We start from the raw sequence: 8,469 nt of genomic DNA on the forward strand, positions 1-8,469 counted from the left end.
TGGTTCTCGAGCACAGAGTGACCAGCTGTTCTGGTTTGCCCAGGACTATGAGGGGTCCATTACCATGAAGCTTTCAACCATAAAACTGGGAACGTCCCCGGTCATCTTAATACATGGTCACTCCATTTGTGGACCACTAGCATAAAGGGCTCAGGCTTTGGTGTTGGATAGACTTGTCAATCTGCCTGTCAACTTGGGAGTTATAGCTCAGGGTTAGTGTGTGTGTTTGGGGGAGGGCATGGATAAACGGGAAAGTGGGGGGACATGAGTAGCCAGGACAGAATGTGGGCTAACTCCCTCCCTCCATTTTCTCTGTCAAGCAGGGACAAGTTAGAGATGCCTCAACTAGGAGTTTTGGTTGCTGTTAAAGGGGAGAAATATATGAAGCCCCCTTTTTCTGAGCGCTTGTATGGTGAGGCAGTGTCCTGTAGAGGCCTCTGGAGCCAGACTGCCTCATTTTTTTTTTTTTTTTTTTTGCGGTACACGGGCCTCTCACTGTTGTGGCCTCTCCCGTTGCGGAGCACAGGCTCCGGACGCGCAGGCTCCGCGGCCATGGCTCACGGGCCCAGCCGCTCCACGGCATGTGGGATCTTCCCGGACCGGGGCACGAACCCGTGTCCCCTGCATTGGCAGGCAGACTCTCAACCACTGCGCCACCAGGGAAGCCCCAGACTGCCTCATTTTAACACTCTGTTTTACCACTGACAATTAATAACTATGTGATATTGGGCCAAACACCTAAATTCTCTGCCTCAGTATCCTCAAGGACAGGATGGGGACAGTGTATCTACCTCATAGAGGATGTCTTCAGGACTGAGTTAATGTATGTAAAGCTCTTTTTAAAAAATGGTGCCAGGCATGTACTAAGAACTATGTAAGTGTTCACTGTTATTATCTTAATAGCCTTGTTAAAATGAGAAAGGGGAAATCGTGACTAAATATATCCTACATCCATAGGCTGTCCTATACGGTTTCCTATTGAAAGATTTTTTGGTTAATCGTTCAGATTTTGTGTTGCAGCTTTAAAGAACTATAGGTTCTTGGTTCTGCATGTCAATATGGGAGGAGCTAAAGGTATATATACTATGCGCTTAACGTTCTTATGCAAATCATAAGGGAGACATAGTTTGGAACCTGATCATTTCATTTTCACCAAGTTACTTTATTGGTGAGCTGCATTTTTGGAGTTAAAAATAAAAAAACAAGGGCTTCCCTAGTGGCGCAGTGGTTGGGAGTCCGCCTGCCGATGCAGGGGACGCAGGTTCATGCCCCGGTCCAGGAAGATCCCACGTGCCGCGGAGTGGCTGGGCCCGTGAGCCATGGCCGCTGAACCTGCGCGTCCGGAGCCTGTGCTCCACGACGGGAGAGGCCACAACAGTGAGAGGCCCACGTACCGCAAAAAAAAAAAAAAAAAAAAAAAAACAAACAACCCACCAGAACACAGTCTAGTAATGACATCGTATTAGTCTTTGTGTCAAGTGGAACTAACACGGACTCCTGTTTTAGCTTTGCAACTGTGATTTAACAGGTACACAGGGCTCTGTGGAACTCAAGTCTCAAAGTTAGTCTTTGTGAAATGGTAACACTCAATTATCTGTGATAGTGCCTCATCTACTCAGAAGCTTTCCTCATTCTTCAATAACCTAAAAAGAGCAAAAATGCTAAAAAACATCTCGAAACATTCATTTAAATCCATTTTACAAAACATGAAAATGTAGAAAATATCAACAGCATGGCCACAGTACAAAGGATCGCAGGAGGAGATTGGGATAATAGCTCTGGTGCTTTGGTACCCCCTCTACAGTACTTCATTAAATTTTTTTTGTTTAAATCCTTTCAAATAGTTTAAGACTCACAAGAAGTTGTAAAATGGTACAAAGAGTTCCAGTGTATCCTCCTTGGTTTCCTCCCAGTGATACTGTCTTACATAACCGTGGAACACTGTCTTTGTTAAACTAGGACATCAGCATCCGTACAATACTATTAACTCAAGTATAAGCCTCATTTGGATTTCACCGGTTTTTCCATGAACTCTTCTTTTTTCTGTTCCGTTTCACTTTGGAGGCTACTTCTGCATTTCCGAACATCATATTACATCCTAAGCCTAAATTTAGCTCCCATCACACTGGCTATGTCTGTTGAAGCTTTCATTAGATCCACCAAATTGAGGCCCAGAACAAAACTTATGAACAACATTCTTTGAGCTTCTAAATTATTTGTATGAAGGATGACCTCAGATGACCTCCTATTTATTGATACACAGTTTACATGGGGAGTTAAGGACCCTTTCTCAAGAGGCTTCGCCATTTACCAGCTGTGTGATCTTAACCAAATTACTTGACCTCTCTAAACTTTAGTTTTTCTCATCGCTAAAACGGGGGTAATAATCTTACCGACCTCATAGAGTTATTGTAAGGATTAAATTAGAAAAGATGTAAAACACATAATCAGTAATGCTATTACTCACTCCCCCAACCACCATCACTGCCAGTACCACCAGTACCACCAGTACCACCAGTACCACCGCCAGGGGAATCCCTGTCCTTCTAGCTGTTTTCTTGATGTCACAGTAGTGCAGGTATGGCTTAGAGCTGGGAGTCTGCTCAGGGTGCAGGCCAGAAGTCTTTACTCTCCTGGCAGATGGCAGGGTGGCGGGGAGTGGTCTCTCATAGCCGGGACAGCAGCCAGGTGGCATACAATCCTGTCTTCTCTGGCTGAAACTGAGGACGCATTTCCCAAAATAATACCACTGCACTGATATCAGACTTCAGGTACATTGTGGGATCTATAGGCTTTTGTGGGTTATCCTGCAACCTAATCACCCTTGATATTACATTTAAGTGGGAGAATATATTAGGTTCCAAATGAAACATTTGGAGCACAGCCCACAGAGTGGGGATTGCTTATACAAGAAAGATAATTGCTTGGATATAATTTTGGAAACTAAGACATCCGCTTTGCCCCAGTGCCCTTTTCAAGCAGGAGTAAGTTTAAAAAAAAAGTAAAAAGTGGTAAAAAAAAAAAAAAAAAAGTGGTAAGAAATTGTTGATTTGAATGTTGGTTATTTCCAACTGATAGCAAAATTCTCCTTGTTGGCCTGACTAATGGATTAGATTATTTCTTGTGGTTTATTTCTTGTAGTTTATTATTTCTCGTAGATAGAATCAGTGGTCATAAGCATGTCTTTTGCATTGGCCAAAATCTCTGTATGCTGGGGCTGGCTTGCCCAGGCTCACAGGAGTTAATGTGCACTTCTCTTCCCCCTCTGGATTCAGAGAGGTCATGCTGATAGCTTGAAATCAGTCACGGTGGATGTATTAACATTACAGAAATCAGCAAGTGCTTCCCCTGCCACCCCTAAAGCTGGATGTTTGACATTTACCACCAACACGCCACTCCATTTTTTAACTCAGCAAACATGTATTGTATGCCAACTGTATGCCTGCTACTGTTTTAGGATCCAAACAACCTTGGATAACACAGTCCTTTAAGAGGATTCTACAGATAAATCTGAAGTCCAAGGAAACATGAAATATACATGTTTTTTTTTTTTAATGAAAAAGCCCCAGCATGTCAATGTAACCCACATAGTAATCCACACCAAACTTCACCAGCACGAAATCTCTGTCGGGAAAGTCCCCCTATGAAGGAGGATTGTTTTTAAGGCCATCCCAGGCATTCCATTTTTAGCCATCTCCAGGACAGTGTATTCCACAACTATTCACTGTAATCAACTATATTTGATCACTTTCACCACTTTTCTCTGGTCCTGTATCCAGTGTTTTTAAGCTGCCAAGCCCAAAGCCAAACATTGTACTCTGGAAACACAAAAGTGAGATCATCTAATGGCTCCCATGTATTTCATCATTGTGTAGGTGTCCTGATAATATACTTATCTGAATTTTTTAAATATCAAAGCAACACGTAACACATTAAAATTCTACAGTTTATGATGAAGAGAGACAATCTTGTGCCTCATCCCACCCCCCTATCCCACCCCAAGGTGACTTTCTCTGCTGGACGTGGTTTCCTTGGATCCTGAATCTCAGCTTCCCATTCAATTTTTCCAGAAAATAACTTTTTAGTCCCCTGCTGGGGCGGGGGTGGGGGGGAGAGAGTAGCCACTTGGCTGCATGTGGGAGGTGAAGGGGGCTCTGAGGGGCCTGACAACCTCATGTGAGACTTCAAGCCCCTCTTCCCCATTTTCAACCCATTGTGCATCCCTTCTCTGTGGTACCTACTGCCTCTGGGGGATCTGGGGAAAAAACGGGCTTATTAGTGTTCTCCTCAAACCACTTCTAACTTTCTTCTTTCTGCAAAGACAATTATGGCTCCAAGTTTGCCCTTTACCTTTTGTGTCTGTGTGTAAACTTTTAAATTTAAAAGTGCACAGTAAAATTAATGAATCTTAAGTACACAATCAGATAAATATTTCATCCGTGATTCTATTCACTTAACAAGCCCCCAGGTCAAGATACAGAACACTGCTAGCACCAGAAACCTCCCTTGTGCCCCCGAAAGGTGACATCTATTCTATAAATCTGTCTGTTTGTTTCATGGCTTTAATTCACCAAGGTTACTTTGAATGCCAATTCATTAATTAAAATGTTGAACAGTACTGGGCTCAGCAAGGACCCGGAGGGAACATCCTCCAAAGGCTGGACAGTGAGCACTGCAGGAGATACCCTCTCTGGTGTGTCCAGCAGCCAGTCAGGCCTAGTACTGAGCATCTAGTACGGATCCAAACCTTCTCAGCTTATTGAGCTGGACAGGACCAAGAGACTTGTAAAAACTGCAAACAGAAACAAAAACATGCACCTGATTCTTTCCAAAGGAAAAGCCCCGGAATCATGTTTTTCCTTGTCCTTCTCTTCACTTCCATGGGGCGCTACCTTTGCCCTCTTTCAATAATGTGCCAGAATTGCTACCCTCTACCTGCCAGCCCTCCAACACTGCATCTGGATTATTCAGGAACATGGGGGAGATTTGGGGGTGGGTAGTGGAGGGGGGTTAGTGATAAGGCCAGCTAGGAAATCCAATAGAGAAGTGAAGTGGGTGGAGAGAAAATGAAAACCCTAATACAGACCATGCAAGTTCCTACTTTCACAGCCCCCCACCCCCAGCAGCTAGCTCAGGTGCCTGATGACGCGAGTGCTTTCGTGATGATGCTGCTGCTTTGATTAAAAATTTACTGAAGGGGGTTCCCTGGTGGCGCAGTGGTTGAGAGTCCGCCTGCCGATGCAGGGGATACGGGTTCGTGCCCCGGTCTGGGAGGATCCCACATGCCGCGGAGTGGCTGGGCCCGTGAGCCATGGCCGCTGAGCCTGCGTGTCCGGAGCCTGTGCTCCGCAACGGGAGAGGCCACAACAGTGAGAGGCCCGCGTACCGCAAAAAAAAAAAAAAAAAAAAAAAAATTTACTGAAATATTTAAAGGCGAAAGGAGGAATCCAGAAAAGCTCCAGAATCTTCTAAAATTAAGAAAACCCTTCCAATGTTAATGACCTTAGATCAGATTTGTGATTTCAATTGTCACAATAAATGCAGCGCCTCCGAGCTGTTGGCTCCCATTGTGATTTTGCAATGATTCAGACTTGCGTGGGACTGATTGAGTGTTTGAGGCGTTCAGTTTTTTTACACCTTCCTCATTGACTTTTCTAGTTGAATGGCTTATGAAGATGTAATGAATAGAAAATAAACTTATTGAAATACATTCCTGGGAACTTTGCTCAGGGACATGGATACCTTAAACCTGATATTCCGGAATAGCTCCAACCAGATCAGAAAGCAAGAAGTTATAGCCTAGTGGAAAAATCAAAAGGAGAAAAATATTGAAGTATTGTAAAATAAATTCTAGAGACCTGAGTAAACCAGCTAGGAGGCACATAGAATTATAAAATACCCTTATGGAACTATCCACAGGGACTTAGGAAGAAAAGTCGGTAGGTGGAGTTTATTTCTACAGGAGGCAGGGAACTATAATGGAAAGAGCACCAGGTTGAAGGGGGGACCGGCTTGCCTGTCGGCCCGCTGTGTGCTCTTGGTACCTCACTTGACCTGTCTGTGTCTCAGTTTCCTCACCTGCAGAAGACGGTCTTCAATATTACTTCCAGTTTTCACACTGATGCTCCAAGCCTAGGACTAATTTTGAGGCTTCTCAGAGTTCCAGGTTGGGAAAATATAGGATGTCTAGGCTCCCTTCAAAATGGAGTTAGAAGTCACCAGGCCAGAGCAGTGATGGACGGCCAGTCACAGACAAAGCTCAGAACCAAGGGATAAATGATGTCCTTGCTGCTAGAAGCGCCACACTGACATTTTGTGGCTATGGATAATCCAATTATACAAACGTTTATGTGCAATGTGCTTCCTCTGTGAAGCTTTGAAGCTTCCTCAAGCTTCAAAGCTGCTTCCTCTTTTTTTTTTTTTTTTTTTCTGTACAATAGTGAAAATATTTACACTTAGGCCTGAGGCAAAACGCTAAGAAATATGCCCAAGTTTGCCCAAGAGTGTTGGCTCAAGGTGGACTTGCTCTACCCTTGGTGCGCTCAAACCACTCCCTGAGACCGTCATCACCATGCCAGGACTGTGCTTTGACACACGTCTCAAATGTGCTCTCAATGCTGTGAGGCAATCCAGTTTCATTAGTAACTACTTAATTCTTTCTTTACTCTTCTCAAACTTCTTCTGAGCTCTCAGGCTCACCCAGCTTGCCCCATGGTCGCTGAGCAAATGGAAGCCATCAGATGGGGATTCCCTCATCTTCTCAGCAGTGAATCTACAAGCTGACTTCTTGCCCATTTCCCTGGAGGAAGTGTCCTTCTGACTACTGTTAAGTTAGTCAAACAAAGAGGCCATTAGACTGAGATGCTCTAATGCCCTAGAGGCCTATGTAAGCAAACCAGAATCTAAGTCTGCAAATGTCTCAAGGTTACAAAATCCAAAATGCTGGGGACAATCAATCACAAACAGCCAACTAGGCTTGATGCTATAGCCGATCAATAACTACCTTACTTTGCTTCCACCTTTTCTCTATAAAAGTCTCACCCCAGCTCCTGTTGGTGGAGCTCCTAACCACTTCTGGTTTGGGGCTGCCTGATTTGAATCCCATTTTTGTGCAGAGAAACTCTTAACATTTTTAATAGGCCTTGGTTGATTGTTTCACAGTACAAAGGCCAATACGTCCACATGTGTTCAAGTTCACCTCCCTCCTGCCTTCTCAAAAACTTCCCTTTAAAAAAAAAAATCACCCCTTTCTCCTGTTTCATCAACCTCTCCCTCCCCTATTATCCCAGCCTCACCAGCGTATGAATCATGATTTGGACCCTTTCTGTTTGAAAAACAAAAGAAACAAAAGGGAACAAAATCCAAACGCTCCGTTGTGCCTTCTAACCTTCTTAAGACTTGTCTACACAACTGAATTTCCTTCACTCTCCTGCCACTTCAACACACCTGCTTCGCTAAGGTCACTCTGTGTCCAAGTCGTAACCCCGAGAACCTGTGAGTATGAATTATTTGCAAAAAGACATAACTACCTTAAGTATCTTGAGAGGATATAATCCAGGATTTAGGGTGAGCCTTAAGTCCTTATAAGAGAAAGGCCTTGGGAGGCTTGAAACCCAGGAGAAACAGGGGAGAAGGCCACGTGAAGGAGGTGGCAGAGATGGGAGTGACGAGTCTACAAGCCAAGGAATGCGAGCCATCACCAGAAACCGGAAGAGGCAGGGAAGGATTCTCCTCCACAGCCTTTGAGCAAGTGCAGCCCTGCTTGATTTTGAACTTCTGGGCACCAGAACCCTGAGAGAATGAATTTACGTTGTTTTAAGCCACCAAGTTGTGGCAATTTGTTATGACAGTCCTAGGAGACTGTTAACAGTCACCAAAGACCTCCATGCTGCAGAACCCCAGACTAAATACCATCTCTCTCCCATACTGCAACAGTACGTAACTCAGCTGACTTCTCCTCGCTTGAAGCATCTTACAGTCCTCGCTTCCAGGGAACCACTGTCTATCGGGTTCTCTCTTCTTTTTTTTTTTTTTGCGGTACGCGGGCCTCTCACTGTTGTGGCCTCTCCCGTTGAGGAGCACAGGCTCCGGACGCGCAGGCTCCGCGGCCATGGCTCACGGGCCCAGCCGCCCCACGGCATGTGGGATCTTCCCGGACCGGGGCACGAACCCGCGTCCCCCGCATCGGCAGGCGGACTCTCAACCACTGCGCCACCAGGGAAGCCCCTCTCTTCCCTTTGTGAGCGCTTCCTCTTGGAGTTCTTTGCAAGCTTTTCTGCTGCTACCTAACCTCCCAAAGTCTCCTTGTCTCCTCCATCTTCTCTAGTAATCACATCCATACCTGTGGCTCTAAATATCATCCATATGACAAAGATTCCCAAGTTGATGCCTCCAACTTAGACCTGCTGAGAGCTCCAGTCATGTGTGTCCCATGCCTTCTTGACACAGCAGCTTAGAGGCTTCACAGTA

The sequence above is a fragment of the Hyperoodon ampullatus genome (genome assembly GCF_949752795.1).
Source record: "Hyperoodon ampullatus genome assembly, chromosome: 9".
NCBI lineage: Eukaryota > Metazoa > Chordata > Mammalia > Artiodactyla > Ziphiidae > Hyperoodon > Hyperoodon ampullatus.